This window comes from Ursus arctos, unplaced genomic scaffold (assembly GCF_023065955.2).
Source record: "Ursus arctos isolate Adak ecotype North America unplaced genomic scaffold, UrsArc2.0 scaffold_2, whole genome shotgun sequence".
Taxonomy (NCBI): domain Eukaryota; kingdom Metazoa; phylum Chordata; class Mammalia; order Carnivora; family Ursidae; genus Ursus; species Ursus arctos.
In genome coordinates, this window is record NW_026622874.1 from 95,958,345 (window position 1) to 95,970,933 (window position 12,589).

Sequence of the window (12,589 nt, forward strand, 5' to 3'; positions counted from 1 at the left end):
GAGCTGTGGGAGTGTGTGTGGGTGGCCTGGCTGTGGACCCCACCCTTCTGGGAGATGGGAGAGCCTGCCCCCCCCTTGCGGGCGGACTAACCTGGTTCTGAGTAGTGGGCTGAGCTCTGCTGGTGGGCTGTCATTGGCCAGGGAGGGTCCTGGGCAGGACAACAGCTCTGATCCCCAAGGAGGAGGAAGTGAGGAGGAGCCAGCTGTTTGTGACTCGGACCCGCAAGGAGGAACTGGTGGGAGATGTGGAAGTGGCAGGAGGGTGGAGGGTGTCGGTGATTGGCCAAGACCAGCTCTGTCATGGGGACAGGAATGACAGTCAGTGAAGACAGGTTCATCTGGGGTCCCCGAGGGCAGGAGCCTCTGGGGCTTCGGAGGAAGTTCTGATGGGGGAGATGGTGAGGGATGCTGAGGGTGGAACCCCAAAGAGGTGCCCCTGGATGTGTAAGCTCTAGAGTGTTCAGGACTAAAACTGAGACAGGGAGAGTACAGGGGTGTCCGGCCTGGCGCACTGCGGGGTGGGAGCTGGGTGTGGAGCCAGCTTCAAGAGCCACCTGGCCAGTGGGGTAACGCCAATCACCACAAACCAAGAGGAAGCCCCTTGGTCTGGGTGGGAAGGGACCCACATGAGTGGAGCTGGGCTGAGGCTGACCGGTGCCTCAGGGGGTCCCTGTGCAAAGCTGACACTCAGGGGGCTTGGTGGACTTGGGCTGGGCAGTACCCGGCAAGCAGGGGCTCAAGGGAAAGGGGCATAGAGTGCATGGCTCCTGGGCACACAGAAAGGGAAGGAGGGATTCCCCAGGAGCTCACATCACACGTCCAACACGCATCACACATCCAAAGGCAGCCTGATAGGTACTTTCTTTCTTTCTTTTTTTTTTTTTTAAAGGAATAGATTTCTCTTTTGACTGGGTCGCTTATCTGTTCAAGAGAACTCAGACATGGGTTTGGGCTCCAGCAAAGGTCTGGACCCACTCACGGAATTCCTGGGGGATGGGAAAACGAAGAGACCTTCTGTATGCTGGGGGTCATGTCTCACATCCGCATAGCGGCTGAAAGGTCCAGCCCCAGCTCCCAGGCATGTTGCTACACGGACGCACCGGCCTCCTGTCCCCCCCGGAGTCATGGAGCTTGGGCACCCGCGTAGCTGCAACCATGTGTTTATTTGAAATGTGCAAAGCTGAACGCGCGAGTGCAAATCTAACTTGGGAAGATCAGACAGTGGCCCCAAGGTGGCCGTGCTGGGATGGTCCATGGCCCGTTCTGCCTTGGCGGAGAAGCACCTGGGCCCCTCAGACCAGTCCTTGGGTCTGAAAAGCCTGGGGCACAGGGCTCACTGGAGATCCCTCCTTGCCTAGAAGCCAAAATATCTTGCTAAAGAAGAAAGCAAAACTCACAATGGGTCTGGGGGCAGGGAGGAGATAACAAACTATGCCATGCTCTCTGGGGCTTCCTCTCTTCTTGCGGTGGGGTGGGGGTGGTGATAAAGGCAGGACTCAAAGCCTGCTGGCCTGTGAGGAAGGGCCCTCTGTCTCTTGGGGGGTGGAGTGGTAGATCCTAGGGGAGCCCTAGGTGAGCCCAGACCTGGCACAGAGAGGCCCAGGGGATCCCAACTGGATGAACCATGGCCAGAATTGGCAAGGACTCAATCAGCATCACAGCTGATGATGGGAGGTGACTGCCACCAGGGCTAATGGTCAGGACCCAAGCCAGGTCACCAGCCTAAGATGGGACTGAAGGGGCCCCTTTGACTCAGCCTGGCTGGGCCTCGGGGGCTTTTTGGACCTAGAGGGCCTGGTGTGGCTGACATTCTCTTAAGGGGACCTGGGACCTCGGGCACTGGTGGGTGGAGGGCGAGGGCAGTTTCTGTGGGGAATTTTCCAGGGAAGTCTAAGTCATTAGAAGCAGCTGAACAAGCAGGGGGTGGGGGGGGGTGCAGCAATCACTGTCGTGTTGGGGACATCATTGCCACAAGTCACCGGCTGCCGCCCCATTGTCATTCTCGTGGAACTCGTGCAGGTGATCGGCGAACCTGTTGGGGATAGAAACCTTTGCTGAGACCAAGGGTAAAAAGGAGGGAAGTGTGTGTGTGTGGGGGGGGGCGGGCCATGCACCCGGTGACAGGGTGGGTGCTGGGGAGCTGGGGGTGGGGCAGAGTGGGCGGCAATGGTAGAGGGCTGGGGGTGAGGAACACAGGAGGAGCTCGCGGCGCTGGGGGGCCCCGCGCAGGGCTGTGGTGAGACTCAGGTGCTGTCCTCACTTCTTAGCGCAGAAGGTGGCACAGTCCCTCTCCATGCTCTCGCTCCACGCCAGCTTGTACAGCACCTGGCCAGGCGGAGACACAGTGAGCTGTCTGTTCCGACACTCTGCCCCTCCTGCCGCCCCCCTCCAGCCCCCGAGCCTGGCCTCCTGGCCGTGCAGGAAGGTTCTCATGGCCCAGGGCCCAGGGCAGGAGGGCCTTAGAGCTGCCCCCGTGCCCCCTGTTTCACACACGGTCAGACAGGTCCCTGACATTGCTGCGGGTGACACTGGCAGGCCGGGACCTGGTGGGCCCTGGGGTCAGAGCTGGAGCCCAGGTTAACCACGTAAGGGCCATCTTGCCTGTGGCCTCACAGTGGACATGCCCTCCCCTATGCCGCTCCAGGACAGGGCCGTGGATGGAGTCAGCCAAGCCTTTTCCACAGAGTGGCTGGGCTGCTGCCCCAGCCAGAGGGCCTGATGGGTGGGTTTGCTGTCCCCTCGGAGGGGAGAGAAGTGGCCAGGAGCAGACAGTGTGGCTTGGGGGTGGCCCAGGGTGCCAGGCCACGATAGCGACCCTGCTGCCCTTGGAGGTACAGGAAGTATGGTGAAGGCATCCCTGGCCACCTGCCTGGATACTCACCAGGAAGACCAAGCAGTGCAGGAATAGCGTGTAGAAGAAGCCAATGGTGCGTGCCATCTTATTGGAGAGAACCAGTCGCCCCTGGGGAGCAATGAGGTGTGATGTGGGGGTGGGGCAGGCCTCACCCACCCCTGAAGGGCTGCCCCAGGTTCCCGAAGTGAGGGACCTGGGGCAGCAAGAGGAGGAACGGCAGGCAGCAGTCTCCCACTGTATAGGCTGGGCACTTGGGCCACAGGGATTCTAGGGAATGGCGCCCCCTACAGCATGATTCCAGAACCTTCCAGGAATGGTGTTACCGGACCAGGTGTCCTGAAGGAGGAGGGACCCTGTTCTAGGTCCCACAGCCACTCCCGGCAGGGCCTGTGAGTAGTAAGTGGGGTCCCTGGGGCTTCTCCAGACGGGACGGAGGGCAGGTGTCTTTGGAGGCCCAGAGTCAGAGGTTCCGGTGCGTCCCAGCTGGGCACAGAGGAGGGAACTCACCATGCTGAGTGTGGCCTTGTCCCAAGGGCTCAGGCTCAGGTACTTCCGCTGCCGCTCCTGAAGGGGGAGGGGGGATGAAGGGAGAACCCTGAGGGCCCCAGAGGCCCCAGCTTGCTGCAGAGAGGGACCCCGGGGGGCTGCCGGGCTCCCCTCCACTCCGCGTGACACCCTAGGCTCGCCCAACGTCTGTGTGCGCAGCTCCCAGGACAGCTGCCTCCCTCCGCGCTCTCTGGGGGCCCGTTCTGCCTGTGGGACGTCTTTCCCGGCTGGGCCTCTGCAACCTCACGTGGGGGCGCACCCGAGGCCACACAACACCGTGGAAGGGGGGGGCTTCGCTTGTCTGCCTGACCCCCAGAGCAGGCGCGTGGGGTTAGCTCACTCCCTATCACACAGCCTCACGTAGCCATCAGATACTCCTGGCTCCCTCGGCCTGCCTGGGCTGCACCCCGGGCCTCCACGGCCCCCCAGCGGGCACAGAGGCTGCCCCGGTGGTCTGGGGGTGTGTGTGGGGGGCAGTTGGCGGACAGCAGGGCTAGGCTGGGCCTCAGTCAACAGACCAGGGCCGAAGGCATGAGGGCATAGTGCAGGATGAGGCCTGGTGAGCTGGTGGTCCTCCAGGCTCCCCCGCAGCGGGCCCGTGGCTCACGCACCCTCTTGCTGAAGGAGGAGAAGGGGTCCAGGCGCTCCTCGTACTGGGAGGAGTACCGCAGCTCCGTGTCGTCACTGCCGCCACTCTGTATGAGGACCAGAGACCCAGTCACTGAGGGCCCAACAGGAGTAAGGCAGGGATTGGGCATCCTGAGGCTGGCAGGATCCCAGGGGAGCCTCAGTTTCCCCATCAGCACAGTGGAGGTCGGGGAGGGGCCCCGAGCCCTAGAGCTGGGAGAGGGCCGGGTGACAGCATGAATGTGGCTGGGGCCACACGTCCGGGAGCACGGCCCGAGCTCGGAGACTTCCTATGGGGCTCCGGGCCACCGCGACTCAGAGCAGGTAGAGGGCACCGAAGCCACCTGGGGCTGGAGTGTACATCACAGACAGGGCTGGGCCAGGGCGGGCAAGTGGGTGTGGGAGGGGTTCGCGGGGAGTCTGCGGGTGGCTGTGGGGCAGAGGCAGGTACCAGAGTGGTGAACCGGGCACCCCCACCCCAGCTCGGCACTGGGTACGATGTACTAGTTTGCGCAGAGTCTGGCGCCCTCTGGTGGCCTGAGTGCAGTTCCAACAGGTGGAGTGGGGGATGGGGCGGAAAGTCTTGTCCTGGGGAGGCCCCCACCCTGAGTGTCACTGCTCCCTGCGCTTCTACCCGCCACCCTGTCTCCCCACAGTCACAGAAGGGTTTCCTCACACAAGGGGGGCTCCTTGTGAGGCCTGGAGGCTAAGAGAAGCCAGGGAGGGCCCTCTGACACCCAGAATGGAGTGAGTGGGTTTTTATTCTGTTTTCTTCATTTGTTTTGGGGATATTGGACCAAAGTCTTCTTTTTTTTTTTTAAGAATGTAAGTTTACAACATATGGATTCCCCAGGGCCTATCCTGCGTGCTCAAGCGCCCTGTGGTTCAATCCTAGACCCGCTGGTGGATCACTTCCATTTCATAGAGGGGACATCGGGGGCCCATGGGCCTGGGACCTGTGAGCCCTGCCCCTTGCCACCTCTCACCACCTCCGGGCTGGGTCTGACGAATGAACCTGCACGAAGGCTCCACTGTGGGGGTCTCTCCCCAGCTCAGGGAGGACAGCCGGCAGGCAGGGCAGGCTGGATGGCCTCTGGGGGGTCTCTAGGCCCACTGCTGCCCAGCAGGTCACTGCCCCCAACCCTCTCGCCTTGGAGGGCCTGGTCGGCCCGTCTCCTTGCCAGGTACACCAGGGGCCGAAATTGGGGAGGGCACTTACACGGCCCGGGTAGCTCTGCAGGAACTTGATCTTCTCGAAGAGCTTGATGTTGTCTGCACGCAGGCTGTCCAGCTCACTCTGCAGGGCCTGGATGGTGTGCTGGGCCAGGCGGTTCTCCTGGGGGCAGGTGGGCAGGTGGGCAGGCAGGCAGGGTCCGAGGTGGAAAGGGTTGGGGGAAAGGCTGCCAGGCTGGCACAGGTCCTACTGCTCTCTACCCGGAGCCCCTTCTTTGCCTGTGGCCATCTCCCTGACCTTCTAGACTCTGGCAAGTCCCCTTCTCTTCCTGTGACCCCACCCCAAGCAGAAGACAGATTTGGGGCCACGTCTTGTTGTTTATGGTATCATCAACCTTTGAAAGAGCTATCGAGACGTAATTCGTATTAACAAACACCACTGTCTTTAGGTGCAGGGTTCTGTGGGTTTGTTTTTTTTTTTTAAGTATGTTCGCAGTGAATATAGTGAACCGTCCCCGTGATCTCATTCCACAATATGTCTATTACCCCAAAAGGAAACGCAAGTCCATTGGTCCCTCCCTCTTCCCCTCCCCCTGGCAATCACTGATCTTTCTGTCTCTTTTGATTCGCCTCTTCTGGACATTTCATATAAATGGAATCAGACGCTATGCAGTTTTACTGTTTGCCAATCCAGGAGCAAATGAAAGGGGACGTCATTTTTCAGCTTATCCAAATGCTTAAGTCGGGGTTTTCTTCATGCTGCTAACAAAATTCAAACAGGACTAAAAAGTACACGGTAGTAGGGCAGTTCCTCAAAAAAAAAAAAAAAAAAAAAAGGAAGCATGGAATTATCCCATGATTCAGAAATTCCACTTCTGGGTAGCTACTTGAAAGAATTGAAAGCAGGGACTCGAAGAAACTTCTGTACGCCCATGTTCACGGCAGCATGGTTCACAGTAGCCAAAAGATGGGCACAAACCAAGGGTCCCTTGATGGATGAGTGGATGAACTAAACTCGGCACAGAGGACAATGGAATATTGCTCAGCCTTAAAAAGGCAATAAGTTCTGACACCTGCTGCCACATGGATGAACCTTGAGGACATTCTGCTCAGCGAAATACGCCAGCCGCCAAAAAGACAACTACTGTGTGATGGCACTTACACGAGGTCCCTCGTGGGGTCAAATTACAGAGACAGAGAAGCGTGGTCAACCCGGGATGGGGGAGGGGGAGGAACGTGGAGTTAGGGGCTTAGTGGGGACAGAGTTTCAGTTTGGGAAGACGAGAAACGCTTTGGATATGGATGAGGGGACGTTTGTACAACAACGTGAATGTACTTAATGCCCCCGACTGTGCACTTAAAAATGGTTAAGACGGTAAATTTTATGTTATGTGTGTTTTACCACAATTTTTATAGTCAGTACCCGATTAAAAAAAAAAAAAAACCACCTAGATTTTTAAAACAAAAGGTAGAAGGCTATAAAACACTATTCCTTCCACTTAATCTATTTGGAAGGCCTCCTTTTAAGGGCCGTCCAGTGTTCCGTTGTGTGGCTGTCCCTAGTCCCCGAGGGGAGTGTGAGTGTTTCTAGTCCCTGCTGTGAGGGGAGCACCCCCTCCTTTGAAGTCTCTTGCCCTGGAGCCCAGATCACAGGAGGTCCCACTGGAGCTGGCCCACCCTTGCCACTGGACCAGCAGCGGGCCTGGCCTGCTGTGGGCACTCAGTGAATGTCAGCCTCTCCCTGGCGCGAGCCTGGAGGCCCCATGGGGGGCAACTGTGGGTGTGGAGAGGAAGAGTCTAGAAATTCCATCATCAGCTCAAGCAATGACTCTTCGAGAAGGATGGTAACCTTCCTGGCTCCTGCTCGAACCTGGAGAGCTCAGGGATGACCTGGGCTGGCTCTGGGGGATGCGGAGTCTGCCAGGCTGGGACAGCAACCCCTCCAGGTACTCTTCTGGTCTGTCACCAGGCCCTCTGCAATCCGATCCAGCGTCCAGTCCCTCTGTGGGCATGCCCTGGCCTGGGCCTTTGTGTCCCGGACATCCCTTTCTCATGCGCCTTTCACTTCCTCCCTGACCCCCTCTCTAGTATCCTGTTCCCCCTTCCAGGACCCCAGCCACCCTCCTGGCACTGTGTCACCACAGGGATGCACCTCACATTAAAGGTCACCTTTGCAGACCACCCCTTTCTTGTGGCGCCCCTCCAGGAAGGCCCCCAGCCGGGTGCTCTCCCAATCCCATGGGGCTCCTCAGCGTTTCCAGATTGTTCCTCCTTACAGGGCTCAAAGACCTTCCTCTCTCCAACCTGCCCTTGTCTCCAGTCCCCCACCTGAACAAAGACGGTTCTTCCTGGACGAGGGCGACCACTCTCCAGTTGTCTTCCCAGGCCAGGTTCTGTCCTGAATTGGCTGCTGAGTGACCCTTCTTACCCTCCATTCTGACAGTGTCACTCCCTTGCTTAAATCCTTGGGTAGCCCGCCAGCCTGGCAGTAGGGCCCTCTGTGTCTTGTTCCTGCAGGCCTGGCATAGCCTTTCGGACTTGTTGGCCCCCTGTCTCTGCTCACGTAGGCTCCTCTACTTTGAGTGTCTAATTCTTCTTTCAAAGCCCAGCGTGCCATAACCTCCTCCAGGAAGCCCTCCCTGACTGCACAGAACAAATCTAACCCCTCTGCGGTTTACAGTCTGTGACACATCTCTCTGCCCCCAAGCCTGTGTGTCCCCCACTGTGTCCTCAGGTCCGGGGGTCATAAGGGAGGGAAGAATGTGACTCACAGCCTCTAGCTCCTGGTTCCGGGCACGGAAGCGCTCCCTCTGGCTGGAGATGATGGACAGCAGCGAGTCTACCTGGCCCTCGGGGAGGGTGCCACTGGATGGTGCTGAGGGTCCTAGGAGGTAGGGGAGAGTGGCTTGGGGTGGCAGGAGGCAGAACCCACCAGGGGATCCTCAGGTCAAGTTGCCCCAGCCCAGAGGGAGCTCTGGCCAAGGGCCATGAGGTAGAAGTCATAGGTATCCGGGCACAGGTGCTGAGAGGCTGGGGAAGGGCAGGGGTGTCCGGGGGAATTGGGATCTAGGAGGGGAGGGTCCCGGGCAGCCTCCCTGCCCATACTGTTGGAGGGCCCCAGGCCCCCGCTCCTCAGTACTTGGATCTGAGACCCCTGCATCTGTTGGGCTAGGCCCTCCCCCCTTTCCCCCGCTCCTGGGGAAGTGAAAGGACACTGAAAGTACTGGGAAGCCGTGAGAGCCTCCCTCCAGTGTCCTGGCGGCAGCCCCAGGTTCCTCCTCGATACTGATGCCAGAGGGGGCCACCTCCCCGCAGCGCTGGGAGCTCTCAGGCTGCGTCTCCATGCTGAGGCCTCCCTGGGGAGCTCACTACCACCCACCAGCCACCGATAGGCCATTGGCAGGGCAAAGGGGGCGAGGGTCCTAGGTGGGGGTGTCAAGCTAAGGCATAGAAGGGCAAGTGGTGGACCCAGCCCCCCTCTTTTTGGTGGCTGCTGCGTTGCTGGGTTGGGGGGCCCTCACCTTCTTGGAGGAAGGGGAGTGCTCTTCAGGGATCAGGGCTCATGCGGTAGCCCCTCCTTTCTCCTTTCCCTGCTCCCACCCTGCCCATCGCTGTGTCGGAGACAAGCCAGCCCCTCCTTACCATAGAACAGGGCGGTGGCCTCCTTGATGGGCTCTGGGATCTTCTCCAGGCCGTGCTCAGCTGCGCCCTGCAGTGGGGGCAAGAGGTGGTCAGCTGCTCTACGTGCCACTGAATGTTCCAGGGCATCAAGCAAATGGGGGGTAAGGAACAGGTGGGGCGGTCTGGCGGCAGGACTGGGCACCCCAGTGGCCACAAGAGGCCTGGAAAGGATGCCTCCCGTGGGCCCCCAAAGGGAAGGCTGGGCCTTGGGTTGACCCTGAGGAGGGAGCTCTGTGGTAGTGCTGTCACGGGCCACTCGGCCCTGCCGGGCCAGCCCAGCTGCTGTCTCCGAGCCCCATTTCTTTATCTAGAAAATGTGGTGGGTGACAGAGCCGGGCCTCAGGTCCTCTAGCTGTGGGATGGGTGGGTCATCCTTCCTGGCTTCTGCCCACAGCTCGCAGGGCAGAGTTCCAAGTCTGCGCCTGTGCCCTATGGCCCGGTGTCCTGATCTGGGCCTTTGTGGTGAAGTGTGCAGGCAACACTCAGGCTGTGGGTGACAGCCCTGTGGGCCTTGTGGGGGCAGGTGGACACCAGTTGCCCGAGGAGCCGGCCGGTTAACCTGTGAAGTTTTACTGGGTAAGGGCTCAAAGCCAGGGGCGAGTGGGGAGGGGGCAGGGCAGAGGGGGCGTGCTCACCTCGGCGTCCGGCCGCTGGATGGACTGGATGGTACTAAGGTCCTGCTCCAAGCGGGCGATCAGGTCCCTCTGCTCAGCTGCCGTGGCCGTGGCCTCGGTGACGTGGACTTGCAGCTCTGCGCAGCGCCCTGTGCCAAAGGAAGACGTGGCCATCAGAGGGAGCCTGGTATGGGCCGTGGTGCCTTCCCCACTCTCCTCTCCAACCCACAGTGTAAGGGACCGCCGTGAGGCCAGCCAGCAGGGCCACTTCTGGCCCGAAGAACTCAGTACGCTCCTGAAATTCTCTAGGCAGGCGAAGGAGCCCAGGGCAGGGGACCCATTCCCCCCTGGCTCTGCCACGACCAGCCGGGAGCCTGGCCAGCCCGGCTAGCCCCTTGCTTTCTCTAGGCCTCACTTTGCCTCTGTCAGGCAAGGCAGGAACGTGGAGCCCAGCAAATGCCAAGTTTCTTCCAGGGCTGTGCTCTGGCATAATGACCAGAGGGAGGGCTCAGGGGTAGGAGTGGGGGAGAAGGGAGGTGCGGTCAGGGGTGGGGGGCCTGCTTTAGATCCAGCAGGAGGTAGAGGGGGTCCTGCCTCTGGAGCAGACACCAGACTCACTTGGCCTCTCCACCAACAGGCTCCAGCTCAGTGAGGGGGAGGGGTGGCCCCCCACCCCCAGGAATCCCCTGATCCACAGTCTCTACCCACCCCCCCAGCCCCAAGCGCCAGGTGTTGTCTTTGCAACAAAAGCCAATCCAAAATCATTCTGTATGGAGACCTTCCTGTCCTTTCGGAGGGTGGGAGATGTTGGGAGAGTCTCCCAGTACAGGCCTGGGGGGGGGGTATCATCAGCAGCCAGTAGCAGGGAGGACAGTGGGTGACTGGGAGCAGCCCGGGTCTCAGTTCTAAATGGCGGCCACACATCTTGCTCAGGGCCGCGGAGAAGGTGGTGGAGGCGCTGCGCTTCGGGGTAGGCGGCATGGCCACCAGGGGGCACTGTGGCACCAGAAATGCCCAAAGGCTCCAGGCCAGGGGCAGAGTCAGGAGGATGGCCCCGTACCCTCCCTATCACCGTGTGGCCTGCCAACCTGGCCTTGGCTGCGCTCAGCGTCCTGAGCTGGGGGGGGGGGGGGGCGCTGACCTCACCCCCACCTGCTCCATCTCCTGGGTGCCCGCTGCACGCCAGACTCTACACATCTTGCGACAATCCAATCAGTCAGAAAAGGTGATCCCCATTTGACAGATGAAGAATGGAGGCCTCTTGGTCCGGGACCAAACCCCAGGGTGTCCCCTCCAGGCCATGTGCAAGCCCTTCCTCAACAGCTGGGTGGCGGGGTGGGGGTCTGGCCTTCAGGCTGTAGACTGTGGTGATAGGAGGGCCGGGGTGGAGGTGCAGGGAACTATGGTGGGGGGGTGCTGAGGTCTAGCTGGAGGGAGCCCTCAGCCCCAGAGGTGTGCCCGCAGCGTGGTGTGGGGGCCCAAGTGCCACATGAGGGGTAGGTAAGATACCAGCAAGAAGACTGCTTGCACTGCTATTTCACCTGGCACGGTCTTGGTCAGGCCCCTGCGGTAAGGGGGTGCCCGTGCCTGCTCACTGTTTTGGGATGCCCCAGCCGGCGGGTGCCAGGCCACTTTTCGGAGCTGGCCTGGCCGGCTTGCCCCAAACGCGGCTGCCCCTGCCCCCAGACACTGGGCTAGCCATCGAGGGGATCTCTGGGGGGGAGCAAAGCTGAGAGTCGGGAGTGGCCGTCCCCGAAGAGGGTGCTCTGGGCAGAACTGAGGGCTGGCCGCCTGCACTCCCAGCAGACACGGAGCTTAGCTGCCCGTGAGACACGGAGAAGGGGCTGGGCGAGGCGGGGCGGCAGAGGTGATGGGGCGAGGCTGAAGGCAGGCCCCGGGTGTGGTGGGACACCAGAGGCTGCCGAGGCGGGGCCGGGAGCCCAGCTGGACCCTAGCAGCGAGCTGTCGCTTCACGCCGGCGGGACGAGAAGGCCAGGCAACTGCCCATGTGGGCATCCACCCCAAAGGAGGGGCCTTGGTTACAGACCTTGCTCGGAGACCCTACCCCGGAGCCACTTCAGTCTGCTCTGTCGGGGTCCCCTGGCTGCCACTCCCTGCTTTCCTCTGCCTCCTTGCTGGGGGAAGGAACAGCAGACCAAGAAGTTGGGGGGCACCTCTTCAGGTGGCCACTTGGTGTCAAAGGAGGTCCTGAGCTGGACTCTGGCAGAACTGGCCTTGGATTCCGGCCCTGGGGCAAGGCAGTAGAAGGTACTGGAGGCCGTTGTGACCCCTTTGTTATACAGAACCCAGGAGGTGAGGCCTGTGCCTGGAGCTGGTTCCCCAAACATGGAAGGGGTGAGCAGCAGCATGGGTTGGGTTCCGTGAGTAGGGGGTGCTAGTGGAGCCGCTAAGGGGTCCTGTGGATGGGGGAGTGGGACCCAGGGCCTGAGGCCAGAGATGCAGGCTGGGGAGAGCTCAGGGCACCCCCCTCCCACCCCGCCAGGGCAGCGAACATGGAAGCCCAGAGACAGCCGTGGTGAGAATGGCCAGAACATGCAGGAACGCTGACATTTTCAGGGGTGTCCCAGAAAAGATCCAGGGAGGACGTGGCAGGAAGCAGGTGCCAAGTTGAATAGGGACAGTCGGTGAGTAAGGAGGGGTCGCCGGGATCTCAAGAAAGGCTGAGCAAGGAGATGGAGGGAAGCCTCTGGTCAAAGTGGTGGTGGAATGGGAGAGGTGGCAGGGGAGGGACCTAGGGACACGCCCATTCTGGACAGATGCCAGATGGCACAGCACGGAGTGGGGCGGCGTGCTCAGGAGTACGGAGCATGCAGAATGCGGTATCTAACGAGGGGAAAACCTACTGAGAAGGAGAGGCTGGGTGGGGGCAGGTGTGGGGGCGGGAGTGGCTGACAGACGAACGCTAGTGGGATAGAGAGAGGACCCCTTGCCTCTGCAAGGTGGCCCATGTAAGACGGGCCAGACAGCCTCCCCCTGTGAAAGTTCGTGGGGTCTTGTCCTTTGGGGAGAATCTGGGAAGGCTTCTTAGGTGTACTGCACAGAGGGGACAAAGAAATCAAAGCAATGTCAAGGT